The 20770-nt window shown below is 38.2% G+C and overlaps 1 protein-coding gene across 5 annotated transcripts in view; it reads left to right on the top strand.

Annotated features, from left to right (window-relative positions):
- WWOX (WW domain containing oxidoreductase) overlaps positions 1-20770 on the top strand; it is a 550369-nt gene that overhangs the window by 319578 nt on the left and 210021 nt on the right. The window lies entirely within an intron of this gene.

The raw sequence follows: 20770 nt of genomic DNA, 5'->3' as shown, positions 1-20770 counted from the left end.
ATTCTGATATTCTGAGAAAATTACATCTTCATTTGTGAAGCAGTCGGTTTTGGCAATAACCTCCCGAAACAGTTGGTCAGGCTAAGTTGGTTGGGGTCTTGTATCTCTTAAATTCTTGCCAGTTGCTGTCTACCAGATTACTACTGCATTAATTTTCATACAGACTGTCTGTTAGGAGAATAGAGATTATTTTAGATGTTACGCATTAAGGTTTAAGTTGACAGATGTAACAGCTATTTATCTCTAGGGAAAGTGGTCTTTCTAACTTTTTGAGTTAGCAAATGCTCCCTGCTGATATCCATTGCTCTTTTACATGTATGCCAGGCCCCCTGGAAGTAATTAGCAGCAGGATAAATACCTGGAAGATTATAAGGTTTACATTTTATTAAACATTTTTGAATTTCAATACCTTCCTTGTCATGAAAGCACTTCTGATAGTAAGCGTACATCCTCTAATAATGACACAAATCATATTACTCTCAGCCATTTATCAGCATTCATACCATTTTGCCCCTGCAAAATTATCCTGCAATTTATTTTTAAAAGTAATAATCTGAAGGATGCAGCAGTACTTAACACAGCAGAGATAAGATGAGGCAAAATTAGTGAACAATTAATGTGAAAGGCTTTATTTAGTTCTTCAGTTGAATTTGTTTAAAAATTATTTATTTGTTGTAATCTACTTTGCATAAAGTGCAGGTAATTAATCTGTAACTCAGTCTTCCAAGTGACACTGCTGTTGAAGAGGCAGTTGGTCTAATTTCTTAAGACACAGATTTACCATGTTGGTCAACACAAACTATTTTAAACAGAAACAGGCATTTTTGTGAATTTAGCAGGACCCACCGACATTACTCTGTCAGGTTTCCCTACAGGTCCTCCTTAGATTGCCAACTTGTCTGGCAGGTCCCAGTTTCCCTGCAGGTTTTGGTGACTGTATTGGAGCCAGCTGTGCTTTTTTGCAGCTGTTTGAATGGACAGCTACAAGTTAGAGTGATTGGCATGTTATTTGCAGGAAGGGAGCGGAGTTTTACTATAGCAGAGTCATATAAGAAATAGAGCAAAGGAAACCATGAAAAATTCTGATTTACGTTTACATCATAACAGGTAGTGTAGACAAAGCTGTGAGAATGGCAAAAAGACTGCACCAAGTGTTTTTAAATTTTCTTGGGAAAACAAAAGCAGCCTTTATGTCTCAGGAAGATTTTTTTTTTTTTTCATATCCTACGTTTCTTGATAGGGAGCATGCCATACAGTCTTGTGGGATACAAGTAAACAACCTGTATGATACACCTTCCGCTGCAATCTGTTCAGTCTCTGTGACCTGTACATCACTTAGTTTAAACAGTGCTTCCAGGGACTGCCTTCTGGGATAGCTAGAGGAGTTCTCAGGCGATCAGTGTTGATTGTATTTAACAACTTCTTAATTTAATTTCATTTTATCTTATTTTCTTTATTTTTCTTGTTACTTAGAAAGAAATCTCTGTGAAAATGAAGCACACATTCCTCTCTTGGACATGTGTTTTCTTCTGCCTGAAATGTAGTTCAGAGTTTATTAAACAAGCCAGAAAATTGCATGCTATCTCAAGAATGTGACTATTTGCTGTTCTCCCTGAGATATGCCATATGCTTAGTTATGTTGTCTTAGTAGTGGAAAGGTCTGCTGTTAATGACTGCATTAATGTTATCATATAATTTTTATTGGGTGATTCTCTTATCAGACAGTATGAATGTGTGTTATGATTGGTCAGTATATAATATTCTTGGTGGAGGGAGGAAAATATACAGTCCTTTATGAAAACAATGTATAGTTTCTAATTGAGAAGTCAGTGTTTTGGTGTTACTGATGGCATGCAAAACACAAAGCATGCCTTAATTTTCTAAGTTTTCGTAACAAAAGCGTGCGTTCGAGTTGTGCATCTGCTTAATTTTCACAGCTGCAATGTATTAGGCAAACCCAATACAGAAATCATGAGACAATCTAGTTGCATGCAATATCAAGATGACTATTTTCAAAATAGTTCTGATCATCAAAAAAACGCCAACAACTTATAATGTATTTGCCTGTTACTAATCACTAGGAAGATGCTGAAGCACACGTTTTTATAGGAGAGCTTAGTGTTGACATAACACTGAAATCTGGTATTTTCTTATGGAAATCCTGAAAATATATACATAATTATATACATATATACAATGATTTGCATAGGCAATTACATGTTTAATAAAAGTGTGGTTTACCTTGAAGTATACAAAGCCTCCTGCCTCTATATATGTGTTTTTTCTGCTGGTTTGCGTTAACTGTGGAGTGTTTCAGTACATCGTGTGCTTTAGCTGGTGTTTGTTTCAGCCAGTGAGAAGGCTTCTTTTCAGCAGCACTTGGGGGCAGATCTGTGGCAGGGATAAGAAAGTAGAAAATGAGATCTTACAAAGAAAGTCATTAACGTTGCCATTTTCAAAAAAAAACAACAGAAAAGTGGGAGCAAGACTGGGAGTTTTACAAAAATTTTCACCTTGAAGTTTTTTCTGCCTTTGTCTCTTACATGCAGCATGAAAATGTATATGTAGTTAAAAATAGAAAAGAAGAAAAATCCATCTTTGATTAAAAACTGGTCTTTTCTCAGTTGCATGGAATGTGTTAATATTTGCAACAGTTGTAAGCATGTTTTAGTAAAACCATTATAAACTACTGTGTGAAATAGGATACCCCATTATGTCACTGATAAAAGTGAAACAATTGAATATGACCCAAGGGTGGATTATTGCCACCAAGCAATGTAATAGAATGTGCATTACAGTTAGCATAATTGCAGAGCTAACTGATTTCCTTTCCTTTAAATTAAAATTGCAGTATGAAACTACATTATCTAATTTTGCTTACCAAGACATTTAGGAACTGTTTGCAAAGCAGAGCAGACTTGAACTATTGTGAAAAAATAAGTCTGTGGGGGGGAACCCCCTTCTCACATAAGTTACTTTCTACAAGCAACTAAAAGTTCTGGACTGAAGCATTCTGGCAAACTAAACTTTGCACAGAAGGCAAATAAACATTCCTTGTCCCACAATCCAAACACAATTATATGAAACAGCAAATGTCAAATCGGTTAAAATTTCTTCAACTTTTAATGAAACCGAGAAAGAAAAGAAATGATATAAAAATGTTTCCTTTAGATTCTTTACTTTTGTTTGAGATAATTTCATCTCTGTCTGGATAGAGGAAAACTCAAGGGACAACAAATTCAAAGCCTTGTGCTAAGTGCAGAATGTCTGCTATTGAGATATTAACAAGCCAAGACTCATTAATTAATCTTATTCCCTTTTTTTTTTCTCCTGAGTTTATAATCTCTATCCCCTTCTAGTGTGCTACACTTCCCCAAAATATGCTTATATATTTTACAAGCCAGAATCATCTTAAAATACCAACTGCCACAAAACTGAAAAGCTACCAGAATATTTTGGCTCTTTTTTCCAAGTTGGGAAACACATAAGACACAAAACAAAATAGATACAGAACTTGGCTGAACTTTACTTGAATTTTGCCAGTGAAAGCTTGCAAAACGCAGCCAGCTTGGCTATTAAAAGGAGCCCTTGAGCCAGCACTAATTATGTCAACAAGTAGTTCGTGCTCAGTCCTCCCTGAGTCCTGCACTTTTATAGGATGGGAGGATGAATGTCATGTATGTAGGGAGCCGAGCAGCTGCTTCGTTTACCATTACTCCATTTAAGGGTGTGCTAACCTTGCAACAACCTAGTGACATCATCATTTTTCACCTTATTCCTTTCTCATGGGGTATGTCTTCACAATAAGCCCGAGGTGAAAAGGTTTCCTCAGCAGGCAGACAGCCTGCGTGACAAATGTGCTGAGGAGTCAAAGAAAATTTTAACCTGCCCTACCTAGCCATAGTCACTTTTTGCACCTAGGAGCAAAGTGATAAATGTTGTTCCTCAAAAACAGGGAGGGGTGTAAGGGAGAAGGCAGGGAAAAAGAAAAAGTAGGATATGCTACATATGATATTCTGCTAAATGGATTTGCATACCTGTTTTTCTTTTCCCCTCAGGTAAGCAAGCTGTGTGCCTGACCCCTTACATCCTGATTATGGTGTTCGTACAAGGGGAGGCTCTTTGTTGGAAAATCTGTGCAGTATTTCTGCATTAAACAGACTTATTTTATATGCACCTTGGTGACACGAGGGAGCTGTGATTTTTGGCTGTGCTTTTGTAGTATTTTTGCTCCATGTGTATTGTGTCCTAATCATTTAGAAAACATTTCCACAAAGAACTAATAAGTCATTGTAATTTTGTAAAGATTCCTCTCACTCCAGCAAAATGCCTGATTTTTGCGTAGGTGATTTAAAATTTCCTAATGTCCAGTCCATTTAATTCCGTTGTATTCTAAACTCAGGCATAGGTAACGCTCACCAGGCTGTACGGTTGCTCAATTGAAAAATGCTTGGCTTAAGAACAGTGATTTTAAAATATGGTGTAAAATTAACTTTGAGGTCAGTGTAGACATAGCTATATCGTTTCTGTAGCTGCTTATAGTTATGAAATAAGTAAAGATGTGATTCAGGAGTTTATACAGCATTTTTCCATAATGAACTCGGGTATAACATGCAGGTGGCAAAGCAGTGAAGGATGAGATCTTGGTCTTGCACTGTTCTGCAGTGGCAAATTCCAGAGCTCCTCAGCTGAACTGTGTTTGCTGATGGAAGGTCTTTGTGTCTGTCCTGTGAATGTGGGAGCGATGTCTTGGATAGGAAGAGTTGGTTATTGCACACCTTCCTGCCTCCCTTGCCTTCTCCCCAGAGCAGTACTCTGCCACCACGGGAACAAGCATCGTAAGGGCACCCATCACTTCACCCATGCTTATTCTGCACCCAGGCCAGTGAAATGATTCATGTGTAATCTCAGCACCATGATTCCCCAACACGAGAGAGCTGATTTAATAAGCAGGTTTAAACCTGAAAAAAGCAGATGAATGGAATAGGTTTAGGATTAGGGTATGAGGAGGAATCTTTAGGAGATGTGTCGGGGTCGGAGAGCAGGTGGCATGAAGGTACGCTGACTGGTCCTGGCACACAGCTCTGCACTTTAGGCTGCCTCTTTGTGTTTCTGTCATTTGTAAAGTTTTGTGGACATGGCAATATGCATAAAGTGTGTGCATGTGTACTTGCATAATGTGTCTCTGCAACCTGCGCTTTAAAACGTACCAAAGAGCCAGACGAAGAAAGATCTTCAACACTGTATAATTTGTTATGCACTGTATAGTAGACTTTTCAGATATTTTAATTGTCATGTTAAGATTTTAGATGTAAAACCATCGTGATTGAACAAACAGGGTTTTAGCTAATTTAAGTTAGAATAAAAGTGAGCATTTCAAAGCTGTATGGTGGGAATAGCTTATAAATGAAGCATTTTCCCCCTAAGGGATATAATCAGAATGCAGAAAAATCCCTGTACGAAAGACATTCATAAATTAGAAAAAAAATTGCTAAACAGAAGCATCGTATTGCCAGATATTGAGCTAGAGGTATGCTAAAAGAACCCTGGCCTTGTTTGTAAAGTTGTGAATAAATCTGTTAAAAATAATTGAATTTATATTTAACTTGAAAAACAGGGTAAGATCTTTTATTCTGCACTTATAAGTTTGAATACACTTTCAGTTGCTCTTAGTTATCTCAAATTAAATCTTAAATTGAGCTTGTGGTTCTGTGAATTAATACTCTGGCCTTTCAGCTCTTTTGCTGAGGTCATTCAAATCTAATGGTAGAAATGGTCACAGGGTCAAGTCTTGGTATGTAGAGTATAGAAATGGTTTAATGATGCCAGCAGATGTTTGCATTCTGCATGTTGGAGTTGTAATGCACTGGTGGGCTCTGTGAAGGCACTCGATTATCGCATTATTATATCTTCATTCTATCTGAATTGTGAGGTAGGGAATAAGGACGCACAAAAATAAGGTGAAGGTTCTGCCTTAAACCAACAGAAATAAGCAAAATCAGAGTTAATTTTCTACCCACGCCCTTCTTAACTGTCCCTATTGTGCTTAGTCATTGTCAGGGTCCTGGGAGGTTGCATAAACTTAAATAAATAGGCTGCAGTTGGCTAGAAAAATTGAGACACATAAGAATGACTTTGAAATGCTTTGGGCTTACCCATTATAAGTCAGAACTTAAGTATTACATTTATAGACTTTATATCTACTTCTCTATTAATGTCATAATTCTATAAAAGGTTGAAAATATCCATGAATATGAAAATATTAATAACCGAGGAACCAATAAAGAATTGTAAAGTGCCAGGCAGGTTCTGTCATATGGACTCAGAGCTGTTAATATAAATAAGTGGAGATTTTGTATAAAAATGTTACGAGAAAAGGACATGCATTACACAGTAGCCAGTTTTAATAATTTGTTGATTATAAAGATATTAAAAATCTGGTAAACATTCAGAATTGCAAACTGCACTGGAAAGCAAAAGCTTTCAACTACAGAATTGCATTCTTAATGCCTTTTTATTCTTTTTTTGTTTAAATTTGACCTCTATTCCACCTCCTTCTACAACACATTGTTCCAAAAAGGCTTGTGTTTTTCCACTCAGAAACACAACATAGCCAACATTGCTAAACAGAAGGGATCCCAGGACAGTTACATTCCTGTAGTTTGTTTTTAATGACATTTTGTAAAATCATATTCCTGGGGTAAAAATCATACATGAAAGTTTGATCTTTTCATTTGTAGCAATTAAAAAAAAATTAAATATATATATTACTTTTAAAAGCAAAACCCTGAAACATGACTAAGTGCTGACAAGCCTTTTATTTAGTCATTCTGCGTAACACCAGAATGCAGTATTTACTGCTGTCGTGAGTTTTATGTGTCATCTTTCCTAGTTCATCACTGCCATCTTTCTCCTTGGTCTATACAGGTAATTATAGCCAGCCGTGATGACTGTTATTAAGGATATAGCAGTAACAGCTCTTCACAGTGTACTATGATTTGAAGCTACTGCATTGTAAGTTCATCCTGTAATAATGTGTTTAGTGGACTCGAAGAGGGTGAATATGTGACACTGCATAGCTGTAAATTGCAATCACTTCTGAAGTCAACGAGGGCTCCGTATCTTGTCATATGGGGGGACGGTCTGTGTGTTATGTATCTCAAAGGCGACTTCTAAACTATAGTTTCTTTCTCTAAAGGTCTGCACACATCAGTGTTACCCATGCTTGCTGTAGAGGGCAAAGCGTGTCTGCTGGCTGTTTGCGGTGTTTGGAGCTAACAGAGCGTAGTAAAGGGGAATGAGCAGCTGTCCTCTGGGTCTTCTATCACTATCATTGCAAATAAATAAATAACCTAAATTCTGATTCCAAAGCCAAAAGCTACCTTCAGGTTCACCTCTGCAGTCTTGTTGAAAACAATGTATGAACTAGCAGAGAGCCCTGCGTTGACTTTTAATTCCCTGGTGCATTTGCTGTGCTGCCATATGTGCTTGTGCAAGTGTCCGTGGAACAGGAGGGGAAGGGGGAGCATCCTTTTCCCTCTGAAAGTCATTGACAAAACCTGACCAAGAAATAGTGCCTGCTGTGTTGTTATGTCGCACGTTAGTCTAGAAGGCTATCGTGAAGTGTGACAAATTTGGTTCTTCTACACTATATTAGCTGTATTATCACCTTGTTGCTTAAGTAGTTGTGTGAAAAAAGGTGACAGCAGTACATAACAGACAGTAAAATTTAAGTCCATCAACAGCACGTTTTTTCTGATGTGAAATCTTGTTACTGTTTATCACCCAGGAGATGTGTTTTGACAATCAAGAAATATTGTGCGGGTGTTGAAATAGTTTTGATGTGTTTGATTTTATTTTTTTTTCCAATGCATGCTGATTAATCCTAGGTTCATATATCACACCAAATTGGAAAATGCAGCCTACCTGTATGATGAATGTGTTTAGAAAGGTTTAAAGTTTTCTTCACTGTAACATCAGTGCCCTTGAAGGCTGTGGACAGACTATATCCAGGACTGGGAATACAATGCCCTCTCCCACTCAAATGCCCTCTCCTTTGCTGCCCCACTCCCTCCTGGAGGGGCTGAACCTCATCACACACCACAGGCTGAGGTAGGAGTGCTAGCTCAGACTAAATTTACGTTAACCCAGAAGACCAAAATGAGTTAGAGAATTTTCTGTTGTGAACTTTTCTGTTGGTAGACTGCGGGGGCAACTACCTATGATAAGAAAATGCAGAAAGGCAGTGTTGAGGAACTGGAAGACATGCATTGTCCGTAGAGGAGTAGTGGGTGGTACCCTTAGTCTTTATGCCGATAAAACTGTCTACCTATAGCCTCAGTAGGAAGATCCTCAGACCCTGTAGGTATGGTTCAAGTGAAGCGCAAGTATGCCTAAAGGTCCAAAGTAATAGTAAGTAGCAATTAAATACATTAAATAAATTTCACCTGTGGACTTATTTGTCAAGTTTTTTTGATGTCTTTGTGCAGGGAAATGCATTGGTGCCCGCAGATGTATTGACATTATCTCATTATCATCACATTGTAAATGAGAGTTTCCCTTTCCTCCCCTCACATGGGCACAGAGGAATCACAAGCAGTGAGTCTGGTCATTATGTGCAAGAAGAAGGGATAACTGAAACAAAGAGGCATCGTGTTGTACAGGCTAGTTTTTCTCTTCAGTCAGCTGGATTGCAAATAAAAGGATAAATATGCATTGCCAGAAAACGGATTATTCTTTTCTTTTTCTTTAAATACTGTTGGATCTCTCCCCTCTTCCACCAGAAGACCTACAAGGTCGCCAAATTAAACCTTTATACAATCCAAAAATTGAATCTTAGTACATCCATTTTCCTAATACAATTTCTGCAATACCTATCGGTGCTGACAGTTTTGGTCACATATCTCTATTGTGCTGTTCAGTTTTATTTGACAGTGCAGGATGGCATCAGCATGTATTGGAGGTAACATCTGAGCTGTGGCTGATCTCTTGGGACTGCTGTACTACTTTACCTCCTTGCCATCATAAATGGCTGTTTCTGTCATTCCCTAAGATTCCCTTCTGGGTTAGGCATCTTTCTTTAATTATTAATCAAAAGCAGTGTAACAATCATTGCAAACAAATGTATCACTGTACTGAAGCAAGTATGTTAGATGGGATGTTAGTAGTATTAGTGGAACAGGATTTGGATGTAAAGGTTGTGATCTTATCTTTTTCACATCTGCTTGATACATACATTATTATGCTAGTCTGAGTATTGTATTTCTCTGCTGCAAAAAGAGAAAAATAAATGCAGTAGGCTAGCTTTTTCTGCAGCGTTCAAACTGAACAAAGGCCAAGTGACTTATGCAAAGCCATTCCTGAAATTTGTGACATAGCTAGGACAAAAATGTCCCAAGTTTGAATGCAACCATATGCTTACTGCAGGGGAAAAAAAGAGTGCACGGTTATAGATATGCAAAATCCTGTTGCTTTTTGTTTGAGTTGAGGCTAGTTGATGAACTTCTATTGTCCTTAGTTTTCGCAGAGCTTTTACATGCAACAGTCATGCTTTCAGAAGGAAATCTACATTTGGTACTTTTTTCTAGGCACAAATCTGTGTGTCGCAGTTCAGTTCCCAGTTTGCATGCGCTCACACAGGTCTCACTTCAGACGTGGGATCCTTGAACAGTTCATGGGAAATTAAATTAAGTACCTCTTGCTAGAGGACAAGTTAAAGCAAAATCTCAAACTGCTGTAGCCAGCATGGAGCCACTTTGTGTTTTCCCCCGCAGAGCTGAAGGTAAAGGCATGGGCAATGCTTATCATCGGGTGAGAGGGTGTGCTGTGCCAGGCTTGGGCACACAGCCCTCTTCTCTAGCAAAACTCTCCAGCTACGTCCCCATGGTGAATTTCCCGGAGTGCACAGAGACATCTTGGAGAGCTTTGGCCTTTGGAAGGGGCTGCAGTGTCTGACGGCTGCAAAGCTTCCCCATCGCCTGCCTCCTCTTCCCACACATGGACCAACTTACCCATTCAGGTGGAGAAGATGGGGTTTCATCATTAAAATCTCTCGTTGCTACTCGTTGTCTTAGAAATAGAATATCACTATAAAAGACATACATTTTCACAGAAACAAAGCAATGGGTTCATTCAGTTTCCATTCACAGCATTAGCTTAATCCTGCTGTTGAATACGCAGATGTACAAAGCTGTGGCTCTACCTAATAAAATACATGTGATCAAATCTGAACCGCTCATCTCTTTGAGACATTCATTTAATACATAAATTTAATATACTTTTCTTTGATAAAACTCTTATTAGGTGTTGAGGATGTTGCCATCTTAAATATCAGGCTAAGGATATTTACTGACTCCTGCAAATCAGTCATTCTATTGAAGATATTTATTAAGCTTCAAAATAAATTATCCGCATTTCATTGTGTGCAATATATATGGGTACAGTGCATTGCATCGTAGTGTTTAATTTTTGTCCTCTTGAATTTCTTACAGGTATCAGTCTTGAGTGAAGTAAAGTCAGGCTGTCTATTTCAATATTAGCATAATGGTGTAAAAACTACCAAAAAGAAACTGCTGGCATATGAACATTAGTTTTCATTTGTGTTCACTCAAATTGTCACAAATGTTCTATCTCCTTCAACAAGCCTCCTGCTATTATAACAATATAATAATATAAATAGCTGCATTTATTTAAAAATTATTTGTGCAGCCCATAATAACCCTTTTAGAGGCACTGAATGTAGGCCCTTATGCTGGAAATTAATAATGTCCTCATTCTCCTGTTAACCTCGTGTCTGCTTTATAGGAAGCAGAGGGCACACTTTCCAGAGCAACTGAAACCTGCTAGAAACACTGCTTATAATGAAACTCGTATGGATTCTTGCTTAGGCCGTTTTGAAAAAATCACGCTGAAATACTAGAGTGATTCCAAATTGTGACTTTCTATTCCTGGGGCCGGGGGGGGGGGGGGGGGGGGGGGGGGGGGGAGTGAGCTGCACTGTTCTAATGAAAATATTTTAATCTGTCTGGCTTGAAAACATTTTCTTCCTTACACACTATTGCACTTTGAATATAATCACTACATTGTAATGAGGAAGAGGTCAAGGTTCTAGTTTTGAATCTCCTTCTCAGTGTCGTTTGCAGAATTCAGTATCTGTACTTTATAAAATAAGTGACCCCAGCCTGGGTCCCTCTCTTTTTGTAGGGTTTAACCTCGCCTACCTATCCCAGCCTTAAGAACAGAGGAATGGGAATCGGGCAATGTTTGTAAAGGTTTAGGAAGCCATGGACTAGTAAAAAGATGTTTAAGGAAATGGAAGTGATGTTGGCTTGTAAGTTTATCCCAACTATATTTTCACAACTATGTGATACCATGTGGGAATTACAGCAATTTCTAGGTAATTTGAGTTTATTTGTTAAAGAATGCATGTGATAAACTTCTTTTAAATTATTAACTAGATCTATGTCTAACATGCATTCTATACAATGTACTTGAAAGTTATTCCAAATGGATTTAGCAAAATTAATTATCAATTGAATATTTGGATATTTTATTGATGATTTAAAAACATACAACCTTCCAGGAGTTCATGGAAATAGGTAACAAGACATTGATGCTTTTAAAAAAACACCTAGACTATGGGTGCTACTTCTATTTCAATGAACAAACTGATTGAGTTATTTTTATTTGCATAAAACACAAAAGATGCGAACTACTGCAACTAGATCTGTGCAAACAGCATCCAAATTACAAGTGCTCTTAATAGGTTCCTCAGTCTCGGATTCACAAGGGACATTCCCACCAGATGTCGTAAAAAAATACGCAGAAAACTATCCTGCCTTTTCAGTTGTATTGTGGGATTTTTGAACATCAAGCTTTTCGACAGGACACATGGAAAGATGGATGTCATATCAATTAGTAATTGCCCTTGCAAATGTTCTGCGTCTCCGAGAATAATTTGTCCACAAACTTTTAAATACCTGTGATACAGTGGGAGAAGTGGTTTAGGGGTGAAGGAAGAATAGTTCAGGAAGGTTTTCCTGGTAACTGGTACAGGGTTGAGTTTGGGTGCAAGAGCAGGACGGATGCAAGTGAAATAACTCCACGAAAGGACAAATCCTGCAAGGGCTTCTGCACTGTGGTGCATTCTGGACAGTCCTAGGGACAGTGCTTTCGGATGCACCTGGGTTACATTACTCAAAATACTCTGCTGGGGGAGGTACAGCTGCACAAATGCTTGTTTGCCTGCACTGGTGCTGTGTGGGAGTCCAGGGGGTGACAGGCTGAAACAGGAGCCCTAAGGAGGGTGGAGGAGGCTAATACCTAGAGGATGAGAAAAACTGCAGGAGAGTACAAATGTCTCTGAAATTATATGAGGGCAGTTGTCAAAATCAAGGGTAAAAGATGGAGAAATGCTAATAAAAAGCTCAGCTTCAAAGCTGGGAGCTCAAAATTGGGTGCCCAGCTCTGTATTTAGGCAACTTAACGTGGCATTCAAATTTCTAAAATGTGTATTTACAAGCTTAAATAAATGCTTATGCCACTGGTAGGAAGAGGATTGGGGCAGATGAAAATGTCCCTCCCAGATGCTGGGATTCACCTTCGCCTTTGCTGTGTGAAAGAGATGGTGGGGGAGATTCCTGGCTCAGGGGTAAAACTGAATTTAAACCTCAGGTTGCACAATAAGAGAGTAATGAATTGCAGAATGTGTCTCCTTACTCTGAAAAAGAGTAAAGGAACATGAGCAGTCTTGGACTGTATGTAAATTGTTTCATTGTACCTGCTAAATATAACATGAAAAACTTGAGACTTATAAAATGTCACCTGCTCTTATCGAGCTTTGAAGAGATTACCTCTTAACAGAAGTTTCATTTTCATTTCCTCCAACATTTACTGAAGTGAACGAGGGCCGTGACTCCTTTATTTCCTAATCCTAGCCAGCAACTTGCTTTTTTTCTGTGTTTTATGTCATTCCATATGACATTGCATCAAGGCAATTCAGTGCTGCATGCAGTTGAACCAAAAGCAATTTAAGTCAAAAATGGACAAATATGGATGTCATTTATGAAGCTTGTTCAAAGGTCTTTGACACAGCTCAAAGCTTGCACACTTTTGAGGTGCAGCGAGGTTTTTCTCCTCTTATTTCTGAGGCCAAATCGTGGGGGTTTAATAAAGCTCTGCTGAGTGAGTAGCAGACACCACCTTCTACTTAGAACAAGCCTTCCGTAAACTAATCACTTTTATTATTTATAGAAACTTTTTAGAAGAAAAATAAAGGACCCAATATAGAAACAAGTGTAGCAGCATCAGTGGAACACCCTTGCAGACTAAAACCCAAACATCTTGTACTGTTTGTTAAACTTGTCTGTTAAAATCCAAAAGCTCATCCAGTGCATAGAGTTGGAGTATGATGGGGAAATAAATGACATGTTTTCTTGTTGGCTTCTCGGTTTTCACATCCACTTTAATCAGATCCTAAATGCTGTTGGTATTGCTTTTGGATTATTTTACTTTTATAGATATATATTTTTATATGTACTTCTACAAATATATTTTAATCAATAATACATTTTTATACATTCTGTATCTTTAATATATGTAGAGAGACACTTCCCTCCTCAGATAAGACTCTGGCTTGCTCTTCCTTTTGCTTAGTCATTGCTACCAGAAGCCCAGCTGTTGTAGCTGGGCAGTCCAGCTGTAAAAGAAAGCCTGTACGTAGGACTTAAAACCTCGATGCAAGGCCACAAATTCCCATGCAATACTGTACATTGGAAAAGATTTGTGAAAGTGCTGTTTCTTCACAGAGAATGCTTAGAGATTCTTAGAAACATTTATTTTACCTAAGTGCTGAAGAGTTTCTCTGAATAATTAGTTCACTAGCGATCTTCAGATAAAAACGTAGTGACAAATAAAAAATATCAAATTTACAAGTGCTTCACCACATGATTATTATTTTTTCTGTTCTTGTCCTAAATGTTCAGCTGATACGATTCATATGTCCCTTGCTTGTGATCTCAAGAAACATTTGGAAATGCTTATAAACATCTTTCTTTCATCTTGTTTTTGATCAGGACATGTTTCAAAGCACTCGAATGTCCTGCTATGAAAATTCAAGAGACAGAATCATAGAAGCATTTAGGTTTGAAAAGACGATAAGATCACTGTTAAATGCATCTCTGGGGTTGTAAATATTTCCCCTTCCCTTCTCCTTCATGACTCGCCCCTTCCCCTGAGCCAGAGGGAGCTATTCATGCTTTTGCCATCAATGTTATTTTGTCAGTTGAAGCGTGTTAGAAGTTGCCAGCATGGATTTAATTTTTTATTTAAAATATTCCATTGCTGTCTTTGCAATAAAGGGTCATGGTAAAATAGCATCACGAGAACTGTTTTCATTAAGAAGGCATAATGGCAAATAAAAGTGCAGTTTGTAAATAAATTTATTACAATATGTATGCTGCATTTTGAAAAAAATACATTTGTCAAAATATTGCTGTTGGTAAAAATGGGTTTAAGAATCCTTGTCAGTATGTTTGGCTGATTAATTAATGAACTTACTTTAGTATCAGAATAACATAGCTTCTTGAAGCAATTAAAGTAATGAATTACCTGCATTCCCTTACATTTTATCTTAATTCTACATCTGTTGCTACACTTTTCCAAATAGTAAATATATTCAGTAATTATATCTGATAACATGTAAGTGGTTTATATTAGATAGTGAGATATATAATGCAGATAAAAATAGTCTATATTACATCTAGTTTATGTTACATATATTTTATAAATGTCGTATGTGGTGCTTGCTTACTGCATATTTCAGAAGGGCTTTGAAAGCTTGATAAACTGATAGGCACCTTTATAAAGGGTGTATTATTTCACACACCTCCTTAGTTCTAACAGTTGCTTCTGGAACAAAACACAGTTTAAGAGTGCATGGCAGCCGAGCTAAACTCTTCAAGGAAAAGATGAGAGTATATCTAATCCGATTCAAACTGTGTGATATTTAAAGTGTAGCCACTGTTTAATATTTTAATAACAGAAACCAGTGGTTTAATACATTTTTGGAGTGTTAGATTCTTTAAAAAAAAAGAAAAATCAGATTACCTCTGTAGTATTTAAGACCTTATCCCACATAGAAACAGACTGCTAATAACAATTTCAATGCTACTACTTTGTTGTTGTTGTTGCTTTTTTCAGATACTCTTGAGATTAAAACAAAGGTTTGCTTACTTATCTAGAAGTTTCACCTTCAGTTCCCCAAAGTGACTGCGCCTTCGGTGCCGGTACCAAGTACCAGTGGCAGGTGGTGTGTGGTACCCTGAGGTGCTAGGGACATACAGCATGCACCCTGGGTGGCTTTCTGTGCTGTCCTACTGAACTCCTCTGGGTACAGGACTGGTTTGGGTGTGTAGGAGGGTGGGACAGTGAGTCTGAGGTCTCACATCCTGCTGTTCCTTAAGGTAAGGGGTGACCCCAGTTACCCCCCAGTGGCTCATGACATCCTCTGTGTCACAGGTTTCTGTCCCCTCCAAATGGCTGGAGGCTGCGTTTGTGAGTGTAGCTTTTGCCTGTGTTTGACTTCCAAGGCGGAGCTCAGTTTGGAAAGCTGTCCAAATGGCAGAAATCAATTCCCTGGCAGACTGAGAGTGCAGTCGAAGAAGAGAACCCACTGCCTCACTATTAAACCGCCATCGTTCCTTCTAATGTGTAATGGTCTCAAACAGACCCCCAAGTGGGGATGAGGAGCGGAGTTATCCACAGCAAACAGGAGGTACACAGAGGGTATGCATCAAAAAAAAAAAAAAAAAAAAAAAAAATTCCCCATGCCTGTACAAAAAGCAGTGTATACATTCTGCCTTGGACAGAATACAGCTGACCTCGCAGTTGTCTGTACTGTTAAGTTTTGGAGGGCAGAGCCTAGTGAAAGACGAAATGCCATATTACTAAAGTATACTTTAGTGAAATATTTCTCAGCACTGTGCAAACATTACAAGTAACGAATATATTTAATGGAGTGTATTATTTTATTATAGCTAGTTGATATAATAGGCAGTTAAAGCATGATAAACAAAAGAAACAGAAATGTGATGTACTAGAAGATCAGATCTCTTTCCCTTATATCTGTTTTGTCAACTTGCATTCATCTACTTTCTGTTTTCTTTGGTGGGCAGTCATCAAGGCGTGAAATAGCTGCCTTCCCACGTTACCAAGCCATGTAAATTTTGCTTTGGGAATGAGCTTATTTCAGACAGCATTCATAATCATGGTGCGTTAGCACCACTTGCACAGGAAAGAACACATGAAGAAAACGTTTAAATTCTTAGCAATGACATAATTAAAGTAATTTGCTAATCTATGGCCTGAATGATGTTCAGCATATTAAGTAATGATAAAAAGTCGTAAATATGCCAGAAAGTTAGCACATCAAAGTAATTGAGAGAAAAAAATAGTTTGGTGACACTCAGATTGTTGATGCAAATAAGCGTATCATTGAATGATGCTCTGAACAAGAAGATAACCAAAATGTCTTTAAAACACATACTCTTCTATTGCCAAGAGCAAAATACTTTTTTTTTTTAATGTTAAAGTTTGCTAGCCTTTCTATATTTTGTCTATTAATGTAGGTTGACTGTATTATTGTTTGTTTGTTTCAAGAACTGTATCCTACTGTTACTGCTGTCCACTACACTCCTAATGGCAGAGTATCACTGAAAGCATAATTACATTCCCTAATTATGTGTAATTAAGCAAACCCAGATAATGTATTCAGTGATCTCTTGGAATAGCCAAGGGTCAAGGACTTCTGGAGTTTTGTAGCATTTCTCCAAATAAGCACATTATACTGTTAAAGCCAAGATACAGTTTTGTGCACTCTGTTCTGTAAACCTGCTTAACAGCTAAAATATATAGTATTCATTTATTTAGCTGAGTAAGGATATAGTTGAGATTTCCTCCATCCCGCTTTTAGATTTGTCGTACTTAACCCAGGAAAAGGGACTTTAAACTCAGCACCATAATGTTCTGCATGCTGACAAGCTAAGTGATATTTATTTTTTCAAACCTTAATCCTTTTGAAACATGGAGAAATAAATACATCCTCTTATCTAGCATATGCCTGAGACTGGAAATAAATTCTTATTTCCTTGTAGTCCTGTACCAATGGTCTACAATGAATAATTTGGGCAGTCTCACTGAATATAATAGGAAGAGCTTCTCTATTACCAGTGATAATTATAAAGCTCATAACGGGAAACCTCTAAAGTCCTACCATCAATCAAGGAAAATAAACAATAGAAAATGATAGGTATATAGAAGTGAAAATGGCAAAACCACATATGGAAATGCAATAGTTTCTGCGAGGTTATAAATCATAGGGGACTCATAATTTCAAATGCAATTAATATTCTCAGATTAAAACGTAACTTTCTAAGGAATTTAGCAGATATTTTTATAGTCGGGAGCTGGATGAGTAAGAGCATTAGTAATGGGATTAAGGAGACTTTAACTTCTAGATCATTAGGTCAAATATGACCCAAATCTGCAGTGCCTGAAAGTTATCATTTAACAGCTGTGCAGTGCCCTTTGTAAAAAGATTTGTTGATTTTGGTCTAAACCCCAGCAGGCAAGGGTCTCTGGACCAAAATCAACCATGCTGTAAACAGTTTTGTTCTCAGTGGAAACAAAAGAAGTTGGCCTCCGTCATCTCTAAGCTTGGATTTTGAGGTATTAGAGCATCATTAGAAATCCTATGATGTGCTCCTTCCAGGAGCAGAAGCCAAAACCAGAGTGGCCTTTGAGAGGGAGCTGCTCAGTCTCTGGAAGTGATCCCTCCAGGTGAGGATGCAGATGAGCATTGGCCCGTGGCAGTTTTTCCCTCCTTGTCTCATGAATGCCTGTCCTGGAAACTGAAGACAAAGACGAAGTGAAGGCCTTTAGAGCATTCCTTAGTGTGTAAATCCCCACACATGCTTCTTAGAGTAGAGGTTGATTTGAATGATAACCCCAAAGTCCATTGCCATCAGTTTACCTGCCTACACCAATTTACTGGTGAAAAAGCTTGCTAAAGATTTGTAAATGAATGATATATCAGTTTTGCTATTAGTTGTGATAGAGAATGTAGAAAGGGGGGAGCCCACCTCATGTGAAGTATTTCTATCCAAATTAGGAAAACCCTTTTTTTTTTTTTCTTAACACCTTGTTGTTAAGTTTTAATCTTACATGGCCTTACATGGATGAATTCAGGGGCACATTGTGCGTTGTCTCAGGAAGGACTTGGGCAGGAACTGGAGCTCCCAGTGGTGCACTATGTGGGAACAAGGTGTCTGGTGAGTTTTCCCATCTTACACCATGGCCCAGAGGGGTCTGGCTAGGGCACTTGACTTTCTTCATACATCAGTGCTGGAGGTTAAAGGCCTTGAAATGATCTCTACTTCACACACAGTGCCACCCCCCTGCAACGCTTTCTAATGTTCAAAATATGTTTCTTCATGCTGGTTGACTTCTCTGTCACTTGGTTTCGCCTCACTGAGGTCTGAAGACAATCAGGGCATGTTTGGAGTTTTCTCATGTTTTTGTGTCTATGTGATTCCTGAACTGGCTCTTTGTGGGGGCCAGGGCGTTAACTAAGGTTTCCTCTGGGCTGCCTCTGTGGACGAGTGCCCCTGCTGTGCGCTTACGCCAAAATTGGTGGTGGACCCAGCCTGGTTCAGAGACCTCCGCCCTTGCTGCACTCCATTGTCCTTACGCTTAGAAACCCAGTGCAAAGAGAGGGTGCACACGTTCAAGGACAGCACGACACTAACGTGTGCTTTCTTACATGTTTTCCTGATGCTTTCTTGAACTTGAAATTGTTCACAGCTTAAAAATTCAGTCCTTGAACAAGCTCTGTTTCTCCTAGTTCTTGTTTCCACCCTCTGGATGTGGCCAGTGCCATTGTCTCACCTTCATTTGGACTGTGGCCTGTTGGGTTTAGGGCGCTTACAGAGATACTGGCTTGCAGTTTTCCATTCCTTTAATTTATTTTTATTGTTTTCCAGTTCCTTCCCTGTTTTCCACCCTTTGTTCCTATTTCCCAGTTCCTTCCCTGTTTTCCACCCTTTGTTCCTATCACCTATGACCCCCCAAACCACTCCCGAGACCCTATCTTCTTGACAGAGCTTGTATTTGTGGAAAAAATGGAGGACCAAGAAAACTACTGTTGCTCTAGTCATAGTTGTAATACGGTGATTGCCAGTGGTTCATTCTGTGGCTAAATCAGTCAGTGCTTGAAGTTTTTAAATCCTTTATTTCTGTTTTGGAATTCTTCCATGTTCTGTTCCACGCATCTGAGTGAAGGTGAGACTGTTTTTCACATGATTTCCACCAAAACCAAATATACTTTTCATAGTTGAAGAGTTTGTCTACAGGCTGAATAAAAATTTTTGCAGTGTTGTTTTCTTGTACATACATGATATTAAATATTTTCCAGAAATATTTGTTCCTCTGTCGGAAAGTTGCAAGAGGAAAAGACCAGTGAACCATTGGTAACCTGGTTCAGCTGTAGCAATGCATTTTGTTTGCAGTGCTTTGTTTCTTGTTGTGCATTTCATTTACTAGGTACACATGACACGGAGTTTTATTAATTGCGCGAAGAAATGACACAACTATTATTCCCAGTAACAAATGAGTCACTAAGTTTGCAACAGCAAACAAAAGACAAATGCGTGCATGTGAGATCTGCAATAGTTATAGGAGCTCTTCCTAAGAATACATTTCAACTGATTTACAGCATTCTTGAATAGCTTAATATGCTGTACTGTGTGTGATATATTCAGATTTTCAGTCCCAGTGCATTCCTGAAAAGAATGTCCAGTGTTGTTGTAAGGATTAAATGTCCCATGGGGGATAAAAGCACCAAAGAACGGAGGACAATGAAACATTAGATGTAAAAACAAACAGATGTAGCATAATAAGTAACAGGTCAATATGTGCTGAGGACCAGCATGCGTAAACGCAGAATGGTAATTTCAAATAGTCAGAGGCCAGTATGGCAGCAGAGCTCCCTCCAGTCCCGCCTGGGTAAGAGAGTCATTAGGCAGTCTGTACTCCAGCAGCGGGCTGGAGTGGAAGAGGCGATATGCTCTGATAGCTTTAGTTGCCTCTTAAAAAATTCATATGGTTAATATTTAAGTTTCAGAAACCTGTGGCCAGCAAGAGAAAGTTCTCCTAAATGACCCCATTTGTGCTAATGTAACAATCTAATGAAAACTTTAATGCTTATGTTTGCATAATTTCAACTCATTTTTGCTGTTCTGATTATTAAAATTGCTCATTTAAGGACTGTCTTTTGTTTTGTTTGATTTCAGCATTCCCTTTGGTAGGAGTTGCAAAAATGGTGAGGAAATGGATTTAATAGACACAGTCTCAGGAATGGTTAGCTAAATGGTGCTGCAAGTACTCCCAATTTTTCCCTTTGTTCTTCTACATATGTTTAAAGAGATTTCTGTTAATTTACAATTTGAAAGGTGGGTGAGGAGCAGAGAGTTTGAAAAATAGATTACTGTCTTCATTAATACAGGTTTGACCTACAAAGTCTTCACGTACTTAATGATTAAAAACCAAAGTACTAAATAATAAATTATAAGAATTTATAGGAGTCATCATCTTGAAATTAGCTTACTGAATGTTCTTATCATAATAAATCTGAGTGGGTGTCTAATTTAGTGTTAGCTGACTAAAATTATATGTTGCAGTCAGATAAAAAAAAAAGAAAAAAACTTTTGTTTCAAGA

This window comes from Falco punctatus (genome assembly GCF_963210335.1).
Source record: "Falco punctatus genome assembly, chromosome: 14".
In the NCBI taxonomy this organism is placed as follows: Eukaryota; Metazoa; Chordata; class Aves; order Falconiformes; family Falconidae; genus Falco; species Falco punctatus.
Note: the sequence above shows the minus strand (reverse complement) of the source record. Positions and strands in the feature narration are given on the sequence as shown.